At 41.3% G+C, this 21,717-nt stretch overlaps 1 protein-coding gene across 5 annotated transcripts in view; it reads left to right on the top strand.

The window, feature by feature from the left end:
• The window catches only part of DAB1 (DAB adaptor protein 1), a 1,219,211-nt gene that overhangs the window by 568,958 nt on the left and 628,536 nt on the right, over window positions 1–21,717 (top strand). For all 5 annotated transcript variants that reach the window (XM_047788898.1, XM_047788901.1, XM_047788903.1 and 2 more), the window contains exon 3: window positions 4,693–4,764. The gene's annotated coding sequence lies outside the window, so the exon portion shown is untranslated. The remainder of the gene's footprint in view (window positions 1–4,692; window positions 4,765–21,717) is intronic.

The raw sequence follows: 21,717 nt of genomic DNA on the forward strand, positions 1-21,717 counted from the left end.
GTCTTCCCTAACTATTCTATTTAAGATTGAATTCTCTGCTTCTGGTCTTCCCATAGTGTATCTGACCATTTGACATCCTAGGTATTTTGCTTTCTTATTTGTTTAGTATGTCTTGTCTCCCTCCTTTAACAACTTAGTAGAAAAATAGGCATATAAAAAGCAGAAGTAAAAAAGAACTAATATAAAAATATAAAATAAAAAATAAAAGAATGTTTAATCTCACTCATAGGTAGGGAACTGCATGTTAAAGTATGAAATATTTTATCTCCAACAGAGTAAAAACATTTTAAAGCCTGGCAATACCAGATGTGTGGAATGATATGAACTAATGCTGGTTTAGTGTGAGTTACTGCTGCCACTTTGTAGGGGATTTTGGTATATCTCATAACTTTGAGGATGAGTATACTCCTTGGCCTTGCAGCTTAATAGAGAAATCTCACAATATGTGGCCTGGGAGTATAACAATAATCATTGCAGGAGTTCCCACTGTGGCAGGGTGGATTAAGGATCCTACTGCAGCAGGTCTAGTCACTGTGGAGGTGTGGGTTCAATCCTGCCTGGTGCAGTGGATTAAGGATCTGGCATCACTACAGCTGTGGTGTAGGTTGCAGCTGAAGGTCAGATTTGATCCCTGGCTTGGGAACTTCCATGTGTCACTGGTGCAGCCAAAAATATATATCTATATGTACTTATTGCAGCATTATTTGTATTCTTACAACTTGGAAACAACCATAATGTCCATCAATATGAGTGATTAAGTCAGAATATAAACATATGATAAAACACTATCTAAATGTTAAAAGAATTTACACTAATTCCATCCAAGTGGCAAAATCTTTAAAACTTATTCAACGATATAAGCAGACCTCAGATGGATGCTGACAGTGAGATACCATTTAAACCAAGTTTCAAATTAGGCAAAACAGTTCTACATATTGTTTATGGTTGCAAACATGTATTAGAAGCAGAAAAACATGCATGGAAATTTAAAAGAATAGTCGTATTTTTGGAATTAGGAAGGAATTCATATGCTTATTTCTGTAATGATTTATTTTAAAAAAAAAAAGATCTGAAGCAAATTTGATGAAATTATAATATCTGACCAAGCTGGGTGGTAGTACATAGTTTTCAGTTATAATTATGTCTGTACTCAACTTCATGCTTGAAGTATTTAAAAAGAAAAGAAATAGGAGGGTACTTAAGTGTGACTACTAGGGAATAAAATTTAAGCCATAGCATATCAAGTAATGTGATGTGCCATAGCAAAATTACAAAATGAATTTTCTGTGGGTTAAACGTTGGTGTGAACTCAGATTTGGTGCCTTCTTTTCAAAACAGCCGATGAGATTAAGCTTTGGAACCTGACAGTCTTTGTTTGAATCTTGACTCAGATCTGTAACATCTTAAAAATTAGGCATCAGATTCCTCATCTTTAAAGTAGAAAAATATGATTTTAAAAAATGGACTAGAAAAAGCAATAGAGAAAATCGACAAAACCAAGAGTTGCTTCTTGAAAAAGTTCAACAAAATTTAGCAATGAGATCCTGCTGTGTAGCACTGGGAACTATGTCTAGTCACTTATGATGGAGTATGATAATGTGAGAAAATAGAATGTATACATGTATGTGTAACTGGGTCAAGTTGCTGTACAGTAGAAAAAAAATGTATTGGGGAAATAAAATTAATAAATAAATAATTTACAAATGTTTAGATTGATTAAGGAGAGAGAAGACTTCAAACAACTAAAATCAGAAAAGAGGGGATATTACTATCAATATTATAGAAACAAAAGGATTAGAAAGTAGAATAACAGTACCTCCTTATAACAAATATTATGAGGATGAAATGAGATAATATTTGTAGTATTTACCACACTTTATGACACATAATAAAAAGGGAAACAATTTATGTACGAGAGCTACAGGTCTGGATATAAATAGGAATGAGCTTTAAGCGTCTTTTGATGTCATACTTCTCTCATTTTATTTGTTTTTTTACCATAATCCTATCAGGTTCATGCTTTTATTATCTCATTTTATATGTAAGAACACTGAGCCTTAGAAAGGTCAAATAGGAGTTCCCATGGGGCTCAGTGGGTTAAGGATGTGGCATGGTCACTGCAGTGGCACAGGTTCATAGGTTCAATCCCTGCCTAGGAACTTCTGCATACTGTGGGTGCAATCAAAAAAAAAAAAAAAAAAGTCAAATAACTTGCCCAAGATCACTCAGCTTTTAAAAGGCAGAGATCAGATTCAAACCAGATATCTGCCTCCAGAGAAGTATAACTATAAATTAATATCCTGGCTATATTTCATTAATTTTATGAATAAATTGAATTTTTATAACACATTGCAATCATGTATCCTGTAGCTTTTTTTTTTCCTTCAGTAGGGAGTCAACCAGCCATTGCTGATTAAACTAATAATGAGTATCTATTTAGTTTATGTATATGTAACTCCAAACATGTAAAATAACTGAGTTGCTGTAATGGGATATGGTTACTAGATAAATATCCCAGCCTTAAACAGATTCTTGGTCTTGGAATATATTGGAAGTTCAGTAGGCTGTGATATTCCATTATGTTGAGTTGTGTGTGTATGTTTTAACCATAGGCTTTTTTTTCTCTCTCAATTTCACTGTCTTCACTGAAAAATTGCTCTCTCTCTCTCTCTCTGCTTTCTATCTTCTATCTTCTGTGAATCCAAATGGAACTTGGCTTTTATTGTCATTGATTATTTTGAATGAACAATTTTCTTAATGTATTTTTGTCAAGTCAGTTCCATTTATTAAGTCTTCTATTCATTCATCCACTCACTCATTCCTTTTATATAGCAAACATTGATTAACAACCATGAGCTTGTCTCTGGATGAGGTTCACAGGAAGGCAAGGGTTAATAATGCATGATAACTTCCTCAGAGGAGATACAATTAGGAAGAGGCAGAGATGAAACGGGCAATTCTAGCGTCGTCACCTTCAGAATGGAGTTATTCCTGGGGGAGCGTGGAACATGGAGTCCCCAGTTAAATAAGGAGGTGTAGGGAAAGCTGCACAGAAATGGTGATATTGAAGCTGAAACTTCTATTTGTCTGTTTATTTTCTGTCTAGAAAATGCATGATCTGTGTAAAAAATTTGGAAAACAGAAACAGAAAAATAACCTATGATCTACTACAAAGAAATAACCACTGTTAATAGTTGGCACAGTTTCAAGACTAATTTCCACATGGATGAGCTCAAACTTCGTAAACAATTGTGTTACCTTATATATGTTTTCCCACATCCTGAAAAAAATTTTTAATAATTTTACAGGTGCATAGTATTTTTCTATGTAGAAATGATAACATTCATCTTATGATTCCTCTATTGGCTGTTCCCCCTCTTAAAAATATCATTGTGGGAGTTCTTGCTATAGTGTAATAGGTTAAGAATCTGACTGCTATGAAGGCTCAGGTTCAATCCCTGGCCTGGGAATGTCCATATGCCACAGATGCAGCCATAAAAAAAAAACAATAGCATGTGATAACAATCTCTGTGCCTAACTATTGGCCTGAATTGATGATTGTTTCCTTGAGAAGGACTCCTGAAGGGAGAATTCCAGATTAAAGGGTATGATCACTTTTAAGACTCTTGACATTTTCTTCAGGGCTCTCTTCATTACTGATCTCAAGGCAAGAACTCAAGCCTTTAGAGAGTCAGAAACATTACACATGGGGGGGTGGTTCTTTACAAATTCTTACATGGTCGCCGACAAGGAGAACAGACTTGTGCTTGCCGAGAAGGAGGAGGTTGGAGGAGGCAGGGAATGGGGTTAGCAAATTTAAGCTGAGATATGCAGAGGAGATAAACAACAAGGTCCTGCTATATAGCGCAGAAAACTACATTCAATGTCCTACGATAGAATGTAATGGAGAAGGATATTTTTTAAAGGCGTATGTATAGGTATTTGTAGAACTGAATCACTTTGCTGTACAGCGGAAATTAACACATCACTGAAAATCACCTATACTTCAATGAAGAGGCAAAACAGATCGACGACAACATCAAAACTCTTTCTTACGCGCTTCTGTGTATGTGCGGAAACGTGAGACTGTGCCCACACAGTCATCTTAGGAAGTGACACCCATAGCCACACACGTGCACACTCATACGCATTCATCCTGACTCCCTCCTAACTAAGGGGTTTTGTGGACCACTTTTCCTGCAGTACTGACAATGGGCTATATCTGTTGATTTTTGTTGAGAGTGTTTTTGTTGAATCCATTGCTGTGTTTCTAGGGACTTAGTAAATGTTTCTTGTAAATTGTTCTTAGTAAATGTTTCTGCTGTGGGGTAGGAACTTAGGAAATGTGTCTTGAATGAAAGAGGGAAGAAAAATAAGACTATGAAATGACCGATGTTTACTGTGTCTGTGTGTGTGTGTGTCTTTTTGTCTCCCCCGTGGCATATGGAAGCTCCCAGGCTACCTGGGAACAGAGCTGTAGCCACCGGCCTAGGCCACAGCCCCAGAAGCGGGATCTGAGCCGCGTCTGCTACCTACACCATAGCTCACGGCAATGCGGGTCCTTAACTCATTGAACAAGGTCAGGGATCGAACCCGTGTCCTCATGATACTGGACAGGTTCATTGACCACTAAGCCACAATGGGAACTCCGTGATGTTTGCTTTTTTAATGTCCTGTTTTATTTGTTTTCAGCATTCAGCAGGACATGGTGGGGAGCCCTGACTCCATGTCTTCATGACTGAGGAACTCTTGCACAACACAAAGGTAACTATTTGAGGCCCGTTGACTTGCTGGTGTGAGGAAAACCTTCCTTTCTGGAAAATGCTTGCAAATGTCTCAGGGTCCTCTCGAAACGATGGCTTTCATGCCTTGTGTTCCTCCTGAAAACTCGCTAGAGGGTTTATGGAGCCTTCAGGGAATTAATTGACGCTCAGGATGATTTTTCTCTGGTCTACTTTGTGTTCGTGGTTAGAGAAAGAATATTTCTCTTTCTGCTTTTCTTTAAGTATCTAGCAAATGTTATGAAGAGCCTTAAGTTTTCCTGTCCAGATTTTAGCCTCTCCTAATAAGTTGTCTCGGACGGGTTCGACTTTAAATACCGCTCTGTCGCTGTCTTCTCAAATGTCCCATTTCAATATATTTACCAACAGACAGCACCGTTCCCGATGGTGGAAACTAAAGTCAAAGCATACGTAAGATAAATGTTTCTACCTAGGAAACAGGCTTGGAGATTTATGAGCTTATGGGACAGGTGGTATTATTTTGAGGTCCTAAACTTTTAAATGATGGCAACACTGAATTATGTACTTCATGCGGGGAGCCGGGAAGGCACAATTGAAAATGCCTATTCTTTTGACAAATTAGAAGCATTCCTTCCAATATCTATTTCTTGTTTACCAGGGATAATGTTGAATGAATCACAGACTGGTGGATGGATGTCCCTTCCTAACACTTTTAATTAGCAGCCCTGCCTATTAGGATGAACAGAGTGCTGTGTTCCTGCCATAGATTACCCCCAACCCCCCTGAAATGGAATAGAAATCTTATTCTCCACAAGGTAATATTCATCTCTTCCCCAGCCAGACAAGCATAGAAAATTAAACAATGGTCCGTTAAAAAGCCTAGATAATATATTTATCATTTCCAGTTTATGTGAGTTTGCAAGGCAAATATGAGTGGGAGCTATTTGTTACGGGACCTTGGGGAGCAACGGGACCGGAGAGGGAGCTGGAAGGCTGGAGGATCTGAGACTTGTAAAAATTCATTAGAAGTATGAGGAGCTATTGGAGACAGAGGAAATTAATTACTCTGAGGGACTCAAATGTCACTACTCATTTAAGTGACCTGGCGAGGAGGTTGAGAAACCTGTTTTCTGAGGGTTGCTGTCGTGGAGAAGGCTGGGGGCTGGCATTCCTCAGCTGTCAATTTCTGCATTTCCTTGGTGACTCATTGACATGTCAACCTGGCTTGTGCCACAGCCTCCTCTAATGAGTAGAGTTAAATGAGAAATGGGGATTGGGGTAGGAGAGCATTCACCCCCACCCCCACCCCAGCTGGCCAGGTTATTCAGCCAAGCTCACTAGGCACTATCAGTAACTGCCCGACCTAGGGGGACGCTTGTAAAATACCATGATGGGGAGAAGAGGCTGATCATTTGCAGCTGGACTGAGTCTGGTCTTTTATTATTGCTTTTCCATCCACAAAGCTATTCTCGAAGGTGGAGTGAATTTGGGAAGACAAATTAAGGTTTTCTGCCTGCGGAGGACTGGGGAGCAGTAGCTTCTGAAAACAGTCATCTTTTCTAGATTGCCTGTCCGATAAATCTCTCGAACGCATTCTGCCTATAGACAGAGGTTGAAAATATATAGATATGTGATGACTTAAAAGTTTAAAATAGGCACGCATCCAGAGTAATGGAGTAAAGGCTTTCTCAGATGTGTGCCTTACCTAAACTCAGGAATTCATGATTTTTTTTTTTTTTTCCTGATCTCTGCCATTAACCATCTGTAAGATCCTACACAAGCCACCCTAGTGCTCTGGCCTCTGTGGTGGTGTTTGCAAAATGAGAACCGTAATATGTATCGTTTGTGATTGAGGTCACTGTGCCCAAAAGGGCTTTGGGGGGTGGAAATATCAGGTATGTGGGAGTCTTTTCAACTATGGATTTATTCTGTTTTAGAAGTCTTGAGGCAGCTCAGTTGTCTGTGCTCCTACTCGGGGTCAAAGTCAAGGGGTTCCGAGGTATTCTCCAGTCTTGTTCAATTAGGAAGGATAAATTAACAAGCCGAAAAAGGAAGAACACTGTTTCCATCATGACTGATTTGGGGAGAGCTGTTCTCTTGGTTTGAGAAAAAAAGATATGAAGCATAACTTTGGAGGGAGGTGGAGCCCTGGGTGTTTACCTTGGGGATCAATCCTAGGTACCACTTCTCCACTTTGTAAAAATCCTAGACTTTTGAAGTGGAGAAAAATCATGCATTGGTGCAGGAGATGTTTGAAGATTGTTCATTCATTCCTAGAAAGAAATAATGATGAAATAAATAAGGATAGGGTCAGTGGAGATGGGGAAGAAGAGAGATTTCTGAGAAGCCTGGGAGAGGAAGGAATTCCAGGCTTTTATGTAGTCAGGGTGGCATGCACGTAGAAGAGGCAGCAGTGTGGTGACTCTAAGCTTTCAAGGGTTCCCAAGGCATTTGTAATGTCATTAAAGGAACTGTGGGAACATGCAGGATATAGTCCCTGCTCACAAAGAGCCCAGAGAGATAAACAATTATCATACAGAACAGACAGAAATAAGCCCAGAAGCACAATGATGGGAACTGTGTTGAGACAGAGGATGCTCTTGAGCTGGACCTCAAAGGGTGAGCAGCTCTGAGCCAGGTGAGAAGGGCTTCGAGGAAACACACTCTGCACACCAGCTGCGCAGTGGCGCTGAACCGCAGCTGTGCAGCTGCCCAAAGATGCTGATTTGAAAGCCGTGTGCTTGATCGCTTACATGTCTTCAGTAACCAGAGTTTTGTATATTAGCACACACTCATGATTTTCAAAGCCTTCCATGCTGTTATTGTCTCTTGAATGTAGACCTGAAAGACTGCCGGCCTGTCCTCATTAGCCAGACGTGTAGTGACCTAGGATCTGACCTGTCCTGAGAAGGCTCTGAAGGCATCGGCCCAGGGACCCAAGTCTGAATAATCGCTAAAACCGCTATCCCCATTCCTTGGTGTTCTTTGGAGCTTTTTGTCCACTTGCCTTTTAAAATTGCTTGAAAGTCCTCAATTGGCATATCTGAGCTGTCAGCTATTTATTTATTGTGTTGATTAGCTGTGTCTACCTTTATTCATTTGTAGTCATTTACAGCCATCTTAGGTGATAAATCATACCTTCCCAGGTGGAATAGCTTTAAGGCAGGAAACGCTTTTTCTTATGATCTTCCTCCCGTTTTCTCCTTTCTTGAATGTATCCCTTGGGTGCCTCGTTTATGCCCCCTTTTTGTCGTTTTTATTTTCTTGGATTTTCTCTATTTATTTATTTCTCTATATCTATTTCTACCTTCCACTTTCCCTCATTCTTCTGAAAGAGTCATACTTGAAAGTAGGAGATTCTAGATACTAGGGGCTTAACTGTAGAAACTTTGAGAGCGTTCTTAACTGTGTGGTAATTTCCCTTATCTGCGAGTTTTGGTGGTGGTGATCGTGTTGCTTCCAGGGCTGAATGTGTTGGATTTGAATCTCTGCTCCAAAACACAACAGCTCCCTGATGTTGAGCAAATCAATCTCCTTAAGTTTCAGTGTTTACATCAGAAAAATTAAGGCAATAATAATACGTTCCTTACAGAACTGTTGTAAGAATTTAATGAGAGGGTGCATGTGAAAGGGTGTCTGGCATAGTATATATTCTCAATGAATAGTGTTAGCTATTATTATTGCTTATAAAAATAAAACACACTATCAGCTATCGTAAATCCTTAAAACGCAAAAGGCAGGTGTGTTGATCTTTGGCAACAGGAGAGGAAGAAGCTGGGAAGACTCCTACTCTTTGGCTGATAGAAGTGTAAATCCTTAGTGACAGAAGCACTGAAAGCAGATAAACCTGTCGGGTGCATGGGGAGCTCTCCCATGTCTGGAGAGTGGCCTGGATGCTGAACAGTTAGAAGCCCTGGCAGGTTCCTGGAACTTCTTCTGGACCTCTGGGGAGCATCTAAGTCAACCCTCCCCTAGACATGGTATCCCTTCCCAGATAGTATGGTGGCTCGGTGGCTTGTCATATGTCAACTTGGCCCAATTGAATTACGTTCCTTAGCATTCAGTTTACTGTATGTTTCCACTTAGGATGGACCACAGGGGAGATGTCTGGGAGATCTGGAGGATGCAAGGGATACAGCAGCCACTTGGCAGCGCACATATTGTTGCTGACCTGCTGACTCACCTGGTCAGCATGAAGCAGCATCCAGGACTACAACTGCTCTCCCTTTCCCCACCTCCTCCTCCAGCTTTTCCAGCTCCTCATCCAGATGCGTGTGTTCAGCTCCTTGATAAATGGTTCGGGCTCCAGTAGGTCACCACATCCACAAGCTGGGAAACAGGGAAAACCAAGGTTCCAGTTAGTTCTCATGGAGTTTTCAGCTCATGCCCATGGGTTCCAGACTGCTTCTGACTTTCCTCCTTATATCCATCTTTCTTTCCTCACTGCCTGCCCAGAGTATTTCAAGCTCCAGCATCACATGTCACACGACAGACTTACAGACTGCTTAACCAGTTCCCACAATTGCATAAGGCCAAATCCATGTATTAAATAAATAATACATGTATATTTATTAAATATATAAAAATATGTAAAATGTGCATATATCTAACATATAATGTATTCATTTATTGTTTAGAAAACAGAACCAGCCACTAGGAGATTATATGTGTGCATGTATGTGTGTATACATACATGTATACATATACACACACGTATACATATACACACCCACACTCACACACACACATAAATCTACTCGTGTTGACCCTGACTGATACAGAGAGTCATATGCTTTTAATAATGGGTCATTCTCCACTTTATAAGGCAGCCCATTTCTTTTCTACCTCCCCTCTACCATTCCCCTTTCTGCAATGTAGCAAAAAAGCAATTAAACTCACGGTCCAACAGCGTAGCTTTTCCAGTTCAGGGCATACCCCACTTTCTCCTGAAGACTTCTCTCCCTCTCAACCCTAAACCTCTCACAATTTCTCACTGCCATGACCTCACCCATTAAAGTTTTTCTCTCCGGTTTCTCACCCTTTTGAGCTGCAGAATTCAACTCTTAATGAAATTAACCCCATAAGTACAAATACACTGGAGAGGCCCCTCGAGCCTTTCCACATTCCCAGATTTATCTCCTCATCCTCCTCCCATGCCTTTTTTTTTTTTTCATAGTTATTTCCCCAATACAATTTTTTTTCTACTGTACACCATAGTGACCCAGTTACACATACATGTACACATTCTATTTTTGCACATTATCATGCTCCATCATAAATTGAAGAGTATGCTTCGATTCCAAGGGCTTCCAAGGCACAGTGTGATAAAGTGGGAAGAGAGGGATGCATAGAATCTAAAAGCAGACACCTGTGCTTGTGTCCTGACACCACAGCACTAATTGCCTCTCTTTGACAGCTCCTGAGGGCCTCAGTTTCCTCAGCTGTAAAATGGGTGTACTAATAGCCAACCAGCTTATGCCCAGGCCCTCTGAGTCTAAGAACACCTGAGCAGCTCTAGATGTTTGAGGCCCCTTGTACTTGTACATCTCTCCAGTCTCAGATTAGCTCACACCTGGATGGGAAGATGCCAATATGATCAAATGTTGGACTTCAGCATTTGTGCTAGAGTAGAAAATCAGACACTCTTATTTTTCAATAAAAGGTAATATCTTGAAAGAGCAATAACCTAAATTCTTCTTCAGCATCTAGCAGAGTAAAATTTTGCCTAAATTATTTTAAGATTGAGGTTGAAGAAATTAAGCGCACAGTTGTTCTTTAAAAATGAGTACAGAGGGAGTACCCACTGTGGTGCAATGGGTTCAGAATCTGACTGTAGTGTTAGGGCTTCGCTGCAGAGGCACAGGTTTGGTCCCCAGCTCGGTGCAGTAAGCTAAAAGATCCAGTGTTGCCACAGCTGCAGCTGAATTCAGTCCCTAGCTGGGAACTTCCATACGTCCTGGGGGGGGGGGGGGAACCATTAAAAAAAGAAGAAAAAAGGTATAGCTATCAAAATTACTTGTCAATCAAAAATATTACAGAGCTGACCAAAAAAGGGAAAAACACTGAAATATGAAATAATGACTCTAAATTATCTTACTTGAACTAACAAAAAAGCAAATACAAAAATAGAACATGACAGAACAACCTATTATAGAGCTGATAACAAAAAAGAGCTAATAGCTGTAATGCAGGGATTTTAAAAAGTGACTCTACCCAAGAGATGAAATTAAGTGTATACAAATGAAAATGTTATGAATGGACAGTACAGGTGTCCACTCAAAGAAAAGAGCCTCTGTCCTCTCTGGCAGAGAAAGGTCTCTGGGTAAAGAGAAGAGGTAACTGTGGAAATAGCCTCCTTTTTTTTTTTTTGCTTTTTTTTAGGACCCCACCCACGGCGTATGGAGGATCCCAGGCTAGGGGTCGAAATGGAGCTGTATACACCAGCCTACACCACAGCCACAGCAACACAGGATTCGAGCCATGTCTGCAACCTACGCCACAGCTCACAGTAATGCCAGATCCTTCACCCACTGAGCAAGGCCAGGGATCGAACCAGCAACCTCACGGTTCCTAGTCGGATTCATTTCCATGGCGCCACGACGTGAACTCTGAAACATCCTCTTCTTAAGCCTGATGTAGACAGCCAATTAGGAGTTCACAAACCTGTTTAGAAAAATTTCTATCATCGGCAAGTGTGGGGCTCTTAGACAAAATATGGAGGATATAGGTGACAGCTGAAATCCACATTTGTGGCCAAGCCTCACCCTGCTCCCTGCATACACTTACCGTTGAACAACAGCCAAGGTTAAAGAAATAGCTGGCTTGCTCTCCACCCCCTGTGTGCACACACACACACACCCCTACCTGCCAATCTCCCAATGATCAAAGGAGTGACATAACACAATGCCTGGCACATGGTAGGTCTTCAAATACACATCTGCTGGATGGGCGCCCACCTTAATGAACTGTCAAGGAACTCAAGGGAAAAGTCTGGAGATAGCAGTGGACATTATGACAGCATCCTGGACGAAATGAAATGGGAAAAAAAAATACCCAGGAGAATGACTTTACTGAAGATTTAACATGTTGATGTTCATAACACCTCACCTGCCAAAGGCATCCTATTCACAGTGAACGAAGCAACAGAACAGGATTAAATTGGCACAGCTGGAGGAGGTCTGCCTGCGTGTGAAGAGCTGAATGTTATCTCCAGGCAACGGATAGAGTTGTAGCATGAGGATTCTTATTTTTAGCATTGGGGAGAAAATGAATTTGAACCAAGAGACACCTAGAGTTGATAAGAAAAGATCAGGGCTTGAGGGAGGGAGTCGATATATAATAAGTTCAGACCAAGAAAGCTAGGCAAAGAACTAAAATAGAGGTAGGGGGACTGTGGGAGAGGATCTTGTTATTTCAGAATGGCGCTAGAAAGCATAATGAGGCCTACTGGGGCATCTGGTCAACCCAAGCCCCTACTACTTGAGAAAAGCTCCAGTAGGCATCTGAGGGCTAGGGAATCAGCTTTCCATGGGTAAAGACCAGCAACCCTCCTGTGTGCATATATCTGCATTCTTTGGATAATAAGGAGACTATTAAATCATGTAACACAGGGCATTATAACTGTTTCTGTTTTTCGCTAACATTTAGTGTCTCCTATGATGTCATGATCATGGTTTTTGGGTTTTGTTTGTTTTTCAGTTGTCATATCTTTATTTCTAGCATCTTATCCCTGAGAATTTTTTAAAAATCCATGAGCTAATGATGATAAACCTCAACACAAACATGTAAGGAAGCAACCATTAGTCACAGTTTTAAATAAAGAAATCAAGGATCAGAGAAGTAGCATTTTTCTCTAAGTCCTACAGCTGGGAAATTGCTGAACTAGTAGTTAAAACCCAGACCTGTCTGAATGAAATTTGCGACCTGTCCACTATTTCCCTAAGCCTCTGGGCCTGTAATTGAGTAGGTGTTTCGTCAACATTTCTGGGAAAGATGGAGGGAGGGAGAGAAGGATAGTAGATACGAAAAGGGCAGAGAGAGTTTGAATACAAAGAGCCAGACCTCCAGAAGATCTCTTCCGAACAGACCACAGACAAATCGGACAAATGCACCCCACACATAGTAAATATACTTTACAGAGATTATGCCGGGTAGACTGAACCACAAGCAAAAGGAACTGGGAGAGAGTTCTAACAATAAACTCTGGGATTCATCCACAGAGAAGCCAGGAACATAGCCAAAGTCAGGTGGGAGAACATCAGATGGAAGTTGAGAAAGGGACTAAGAGACTTGCATAAAGCAGAAAACTCTGCTGGCCAGCTCTTCTGCAATGATCTAAGCATCACCCCACCTGCCTCTGCCCCCAGGCCTCCGTTTTCTAATTTTGTCTGCATGGAAACCTTAGAGGAAATTACCATTACTATGTTCTAGGGATAAGAAAATTAGATGCCAATTAAGAGCTTTGTAGAGACCACTAATGCCAGAATTTGAATGCAAGTTACCAGTAAACTATTTAGGTACCCAGGCACCAAATAGTTGCTGCCAAATGATTCTTCCAAAGGAAACTCCTATTAAAATTTCGCTGATGACCAACTTTGTTTAAGGAAAGCATGTCTCTTCCTGTGAGCATTACCAGGGGGAATACGAAGACCTTCCAGAGCTTGCGTACCTCTAGATGTTTCACCTTTCCGTGTTTAACACACTGCTCTAATGTTACTCTAATTCTAGTGTCTTTATTTATCAGTGTCTCTTTGCTGGGAACACTAGTCCTGGGTGTCCCATTGAAGGTAATGCTCCCAGATGGCTCGCAAATTAGGTTCAATAAAATGTAGTCATTCTTCTCTTTTAGTGAGTCCTTGGTGCTGAACCCATTTAACTCACCTAATATCCTATTTGAGTTGTTAAATTCTAAACATGGATTGATTAGAACAGGGGAATAGGCTCTTGTGTGAGTGTGATGTGCTATTTTAAAGTGAATAGGGAGCCCACTTTGGAATGAAAAACCTGACTCTAGCTTCACTTTGCCACTTGTTGGCTCCATTTCCCTGGTTTGTGTATGTGTGTGTGTGTGTGCGTGTGTGTGCGTGTGTGTGTGTGTGTGTGTGTGTGTGTGTGTGTGTGTGTGTGTGTCCTTTTAGGGCCACACCCATGACATATGGAAGTTCCCAGGCTAGAGGCTGAGGTGGAGCTGTAACTGCTGGCCTACACTGCAGCCACAGCAATGCAGGATCTGAGATGCATCTGCAACCTACACCAAAGCCCATGGCAACGGTGCTGAATCCCTAACCCACTGAGTAAGGCCAGGGATTGAACCAGCATCCTCATGGATGCTAGTTGGGTTCATTAATGCTAAGTCATGATGGGAATTTCCTGTGTCCCTGGTTTCTTGTGTCTCCCTTGTCTTATGATCACTTGCTTCAATTCCCCCACCTGTAAAAATTAGAATCAGAGGTGACTGGGAAGAGCAAGCGGTAGCATATATGTAAAAATATGCAGTGAACTCTTGGGCATATATCCGGACAAAACTCTACTTAAAAGAGACACATGCACCCGCATGTTCTTTGCAGCACTATTCATAATAGCCAGGACATGGAAACAACCCAAATGTCCATCAACAGAGGATTGATTCGGAAGATGTGGTGTATATATACCACATGGAATACTACTCAGCCATAAAAAAGAATGACATAATGCCATTTGCAGCAACATGGATGGAACTAGAGAATCTCATACTGAGTGAAATGAGCCAGAAAGACAAAGACAAATACCATATGATATCACTTACAACTGGAATCTAATATCCAGCACAAATGAACTTCTCCTCAGAAAAGAAAATCACGGACTTTGAAAACAGACTTGTGGCTGCCTGATGGGAGAGGGAGGGAGTGGGCGGGATCGGGAGCTTGGGGTTATGAGACACAACTTAGAATAGATTTACAAGGAGATCCTGCTGAGTAGCATTGAGAACTTTGTCTAGATACTCATGTTGCAACAGAACAAAGGGTGGGGAAAAAAATGTAAATGTAATGTATGCATGTAAGGATAACTTGATCCCCTTGCTGTACAGTGGGAAAATAAATAAAAAAAATATATGTGGTGAAGTTTAAATGGTTATATAAATGTGAGTATAACCCATTTAAATATAAAATGTGGGAATTCCCTGGTGGCTCAGCAGGTTAAGGATCTCGCATTGTCACTGCTTCTTTGGCTCAGGTTCAGTCCCTGGTCTGGGAACCTCCACATGCCAAAGGTGCAACCTATAAATAAATAAGTTAGAATAGGAGAGTGTATTATTTCACTGGAAATATGCTATTCAACTAGAAATTATAAGAAAAAGAGGAATCAGGTCCCTCTAGGACTATAAGGCATCTCAGAGATTATCTGGTTCAACTTCCTTTTTGACAGAAGAGGAACTTGAGTCATGCTAAACCCTTGCCCTCTCCTTCCAGCAAGGCAGATTCTTGAGATGAGGTTAGAACTAAGCTGACTTACAACAAGGAGAGAATTTCTCCGAGATCCAAACCAAGAGCACTAAGAGAAGAATGGTTTGCCTGCCAGAGTCTGGAGAAGAATGATGGTTTACTCACCATTTTAGGGAACATGCTTTCTCAGCAGGCCCCAGCCATGGGACCTGATACTCCTCACCCAGTATCACTGAAAACATGTACTTCATACAAAAAAAAAAGCAAAACTGATTTTTATCTCCTCCTTTAACTCTAATAAAGTTATCAGACATGATTTATTATTTTTATTAATAAAAGTAACAAAAAGTCATGCTTCTTTTATAAGCAACATTTTTATAAGTAATTTATTATTTTTTAATAGTTATTTCCCCAATACTATTTTTTTCTACTGTACAGCATGGTGACTCAGTTACACATACATGTACACATTCTATTTTTGCACATTATTATGCTCCATCATAAGTGACTAGACATAGTTCCCAGTGCTACACAGCAGGATCTCATAGCAACGTTTTGATTGTTTATGTCGTCATGAGTTTTAATTTTAAAACCAATCTAAACATGACATAGAATTTAGAAATTAGAGAAAGATGAAAAAAATTTTGAGTTCCCCCTGCTGTGCCCAGTGTGTCAAGAATCCAACTGCAACGGCTCTGGTCACTGCAGAGGCACGGATTCAATCCCTGGCCCATTGCAGTGGGTTAAAGAATCTGGCGTTGCCAAAGCTGAGGCATAGGTTGCCGCTGCAGCTTGGATTCTGCCCCTGGCCTGAGATCTTCCATGTGCCATGGGTATGGCCGTTAAAAAAAATAATAATAACCATGATCCATCATTTGGTATATTTCTTCTAGTCTCTCTATATTTTGTATGACAGTTATCAGATTGTACATATAAAGCTGGGTTTGTCTCACCCTTATCGTAAGCATTTTCCTATGGTGCTAGTTACTATTATACTGTTAGGATCAATCACTTTAAATAACCGAGTAATGGTCCACTGAGCAAAAGGTCTATTATTGGGTAGCTCCATCGTAATTCATTCAGTCATTTCTCTGCTGTTGAACAATGGTTTCCTTGAAGTATTTTACCTTTGTTAGTAATATGTGAAGGCACCTTCGTACACAAAGATTTCCTACTCTTTGGGAGTATTTTCTTGACACTTATTACTAATTTGTAAACACATCCACTATTAAAAATATTCAATCCTGGGAGTTCCTATCGTGGCTCAGTGGTTAAGGAATCCGACTAAGAACCATGAGGTTTCGGGTTCGATCCCTGGCCTTGCTCAGTGGCTTAAGGATCCGGCGTTGCCGTGAGCTGTGGTGTAGGTTGCAGACACAGCACAGGTCCCGAGTTGCTGTGGCTCTGGGGTAGGCTTGGCAGCTACAGCTCCGATTCGACCCCTAGCCTGGGAACCTCCATATGCCACGGGTGCAGCCCTAGAAAAGGCAAAAATGTCCTCACCCTAGTTGACATTAATCCCTTACCCTTGAATACCGAGTTTGGAGACCTACATACCCTGGGCTGTGTCTCAGTCTCAGCATCCTGTCTTTATCACACTCTGCATCTCATGGTACCGCCCAGCCCCCTGACCTGCCTATGTCTTTTTAGGCTTTCCTTTCAGCTCTGTGCTGGTGCTTGGGCTGGTTCTGTGACCTCTTGCATCCCTACACACACTCTGCATGTACTAACCCTTTAACTCAGACTCATACCAGATGGCGCCTCCTGTGGGAAGCCCTTGCTGGCTCCAGCAGAATGATTTAGGCACCCTTCCCCTGGGATTCCAGGATTCCTCTGTCTCTGTCATCACACTTATCACACTCTGTGGAAAATGCATGACTCACTGACGCTGGGAATGTATCTTTTTCATTGTTTCCCCAGTTGCTAGCACTGTATTCAACACATAGTTAAGTGTGGAATAGCTGCTGAGAAGACCTAGCAATAGATTTGGCAACTGGGATATCCCTGTAGTATGTTATGGAAAGAGTAAAATACTCTGTTTGCAAAGTATTGACAGAGAGTAGATGTCTCCTCCTATCCCATTTTAAAACAACATGATATGTTACTAGCAAAGCGCAAAGAGGAGAAAGATGGCTTGTGGGATTTCTGTAATGAAACTGGAGTGAAGGGCACCAAAGACCTCAACTGATTTATGCACATACTTATAAACAGGTAACATTTTATTATTTAGAGATCAGATCTTGCCATCCCATGGCTTTAAATGCCATCCATATGCTAATGATTTTTCCACATTTTTATCTCCAGTTCCTTCACTTCCTTGAACTCAGGACACATGACCTCATCTGCATCCCCAAACATCTGCACTGGTTGTCTCCTAGGTAACTCAGACTTCAAAAGTTCAGAACCAAACTCCGGTTATCCACCCCAGCTGCTCCTTCCTCAACCTTCTCCATCTTAGTGTTAGGTGCTCAGCCAAAAACCCTGGAGTCACTGTAGACCCTCGCCCCTTTCCTTCCATATCCCATCCCCAAACACATTTTGCTGGCTCTACCCTCGATCTATGCTCGGAATCTGGCCACTTCTCACTACACTATCTACAGCTATCACCCTGGTCTGAGCAGCTTATCATCATCATTTTTTTGAATTGCTGTGATAAACTCTTAACTAATTTCTTAGCTTTCAACCTTGCCCCCGTATTTCATACACAAAAGCAAAAGCATCCTTTTAGGCGTCCTGTCCTTGCTCAAAGCCTTCTAATGGCTGTCCATGTTGTCCTAGTCTGCTTAGGCTGCCTAGTAACAAAATACTACAGACTCGATGGCTTAAACAGCAGGCATTTATTTTCCAGTTTTAGTGGCTGGGAGTCCAAGATCAAGGTGCTGGCAAATTTGGTTTCTGTTGAGACCTCTCTTCCTGACTCACAAACAATGCTTTCTTGCTGTGTCCTCACATGGCATTTCCTCTGGGTGCATGCAGCAGGGGGTGGGGGGGATGAAGGCGAGTGGAAGAGGAAGTGGGCTCTCCTTTTAAGGACACTAGTCCTACTGGATTAGGGCCCCGCCTTCATGGCCTCATTTAACCTTAGTTACCTCCAGAAAGGCTTTATCCCCTAATACAATCACATTGGGGGTTGGGGCTTAAGTACATGAATTTGATGGGACACAGCTGAGGATGTAACAGTGGCCTATAAATTCCCATGTGATCTGTGGCTAACCCCCTCTGCCCCCACATCCCTCAGCGGCTCCACCCAAACTGGGCTCCTTACAGCTCCTTGAACATGCCCAACACGCTCCTATCCTAGTGGACCGTCCCTCCACCTAGACCGTCTTCCAGACGGTCCTCGTGTCTCATGTCAAAGCCATTTATTGGCTATTTCTTCCTTGGACACCATTGATAAAACAGCACAACTGCTCCACCTCAGCCCCATCCTCTGTACCTTGATTTACTTTTCTCTGAAGCATTTCTGTTACCTTCCATTGCCTGATTTTATTACTTGTTTGTTTACCCATCTCTCCCTCCTCCACTCTAGTGATAGGAACGTAAGCTCCATTAAGGCTGAAATTTTATCTTTTTTTTTACAGGTATATTACTGGCATTTAGAATAGTCCTGCACACAAATAAGTATTGAATGAATGAATGAGTGAATGAATGAATGAAAAGAAGTTTTTTTCACTTCATTATCTTATTTCGGCCTCAAACCAAACTTGGAAGAGGGTGGGATAGATATTTTTTTCTATTTTTACAGATGAGAAGAAGTAATATTCATAAGAGTTAGAGTTCATATATGTAGTGATAATTTCATTTGTTGAGTATTTAGTATAGCCAAGGGATACGCATGCTATCATCCTTGCTTTCTTTTAATCCTTGGAGTAATCCTAAAAGATTATATATTATTATCCCTTTTTTAACACAATTACTTATGCCTTAGAAAGGTTGAGTAACTTGCCCCAGGGACTCACTCCTCAGTTACAGGCTAGATATGAACCCTAATCTGACTTCAAAGAGCTTCTTTTTAATCTATCCGTATGGTTCACATCCTTTTAGCACAACACCATATGCCAGGGACTATGCCGAATGTTTCAAAAACACTGTGAAGCGTGGACCACTATTATCTCCACTTTGCAGATGAGATAACTGAAGCTCAGAGATGTTAACATGTCCAAGGTCACACTCCACTGACCTAAGAGGCTGACTCTTAGATGCTAGCCATCTTCCTCCAAGAGATGGGTCTTAAACTGGGCACTTCTAACTTTCCATTTCCCTGCCTTGCTACATCACCTGCCTAAGAGAACCCCCAGGATGCCCCAACTATGACATACTTTTAAGTTTGTATTTGCCATTCTGAGCTCAATAGACCCTTGGAAACAGTGAGCTTTGGCTGATAAAACAAATTAATAGGTCAATTAGGTTATATAACGTTTGTCAATATTTTTAATCCTATTTAAAAGAAAGCATCATCTCCGTGTTTCAGCTCTTCCAGGTTAGATCTGCTTCTTTGAACCTGTTCTCTTTCTTCTTAGATACCTGGAAAAATGTACGTGTGATTTGCTCAGCCTCTCTGGCTGCCTCTAATGACATAGCTTAGGTTCAATAGTGGAAAAGGATAATTGAATCTATTTTTCAGACATTCATTGGTGGGCTCTATTCTGGGCACATATTATTAGAATTGTGAGAATCAGACATTTCTTTAGAGTAGAGACTGTTGGGCTGAGCCAGGAAGATTATTAAAAGACATCACAATGCCAGCCTTGGAAAATATATAGGGCACCTATATTCCTCACTCTGTCCCTCCCCTCACAGCACAAAGCCCATTCAAATACCTTTCCAGGAACAGCCTCTTCCCTCAGCAGGTCCTCTGCAACCTGCCCTTGCCGCACTTCACACTTGCCCACCTCATATTGGGCCAGTGATTCTCCGGGAGTGTGGTCCTGGGACCAGCAGCTTCAGCATCACCTAAGAGCTGATTAGAGATGCAAATTCTTGAGCTCCACCCCAGACCACTGAACCAGAAACTCTGGTTGGGGAGTTTAGCCCCCCCCCCCAACCTGTTTTCACAAGCTTTCCAGGTGATTCTGACGCAGGCTCAAATTTGACAGCAACTGTATCAGGACACATGTCACCACCCCTCCCCACCTCTAGGCTGGTCCTCTCCTTACAAGCCTGTGGGTGTTTGATGACAAGGACACAGATGCTCCTGATCTGGCTCCTTGGTTACAGCCACATCTAAAGTGACAGAGAACTCGACTTGGGAGGAGTCTCAGTTCTTGACATGCGTGGTACATTGTGACAATATTTCTAACTATAGAACATACAGAGAAGGCAATTTTACAGAGTTTTGCTGTCTGCTTTAGGGAAAGGTCATCACTAACCTTTCCCATTTTGATCATATCTTTGCTCTTATCTAATAGACTCTAATAATAACTAGTTTAATCAAATATGTCCTATTTGCTTTATTTTTAATATTCTTATGTAATGCATCTAAAACAAATAGTTCAACACCTCCTATTAAAAAAATAGCAACCCCCCCCCATTTTTCATATACTCACTGCTCCAAGAAATTCGGCATTTTAGTTTTTTGGCTATTTTACTCTATATTTCACCACAGCAAACCTATATGGCTGTATTTCAGTCTGTCAGATTCAGGCATTATCTCGTGATTCCCCTTATTGTGGTTGAGAATTTGGTTCCCCTTCCTCTCATAACCCTCACACAATCCTCTCCACCCTCATGTTCCTGACTCTTTTTTTTTTAAGCACTGAACTCCCTCAGCAAACTGGCAAATTTATTGTTGGCACCCAAGCCCCAACCTATCTCATCGTAAACACTTGGGTCTTAACTCCCTCCTCTCTGCTAGTACCTACCACTTTTCCTTCTGCTTTCAGACTTGCAGAGTCTGTTTAAATCTCCCATCTGCTGCGGTTAATCCCAGGTTAAGCCAGGAGTCACTTGTGCTAAACTTACACCAGGTTTCACATAAGCAGCATTAAAGAGATTTACTTTTAGATTTTTGTAAAAATAACATTTCATTTTTAGTAACTTATCTGCAAACAATTCATACTGGAATAGTATTACATTTTTATTATATTTCTATAAATTAACATTTGCGAATTGATTTTTTATATTGTGGTTATTTATAAACTTTTGTATTTGAAATGCAAGTTAAGTGTTGCAATTTTTTTTTTTGGTCTTTTTGCCTTTTCTTGGGCCGCTCCCGTGGCATATGGAGGTTCCCAGGCTAGGGGTCCAATTGGAGCTGTAGCCGCTGGCCTATGCCAGAACCACAGCAACACGGGATCCAAGCTGCTTCTGCAACCTACACCACAGCCACGGCAACGCCAGATCCTTAACCCACTGAGCAAAGCCAGGGATCAAACCCACAACTTCATGGTTCCTAGTTGGATTCGTTAACCACTGAGCCACGACGAGAACTCCAAGCGTTGCAGTGTTTAAAATGCTCATTTTACCCCTCTCTCACTTGGGATGTGCTGAGTTTTTAGGTTTAAAATGATAATACTAATAATCACGTTGCCTTAGAGGCATAGAGCATCCTGAAC

This window comes from Phacochoerus africanus, chromosome 8 (genome assembly GCF_016906955.1).
Source record: "Phacochoerus africanus isolate WHEZ1 chromosome 8, ROS_Pafr_v1, whole genome shotgun sequence".
Lineage (NCBI taxonomy): Eukaryota > Metazoa > Chordata > Mammalia > Artiodactyla > Suidae > Phacochoerus > Phacochoerus africanus.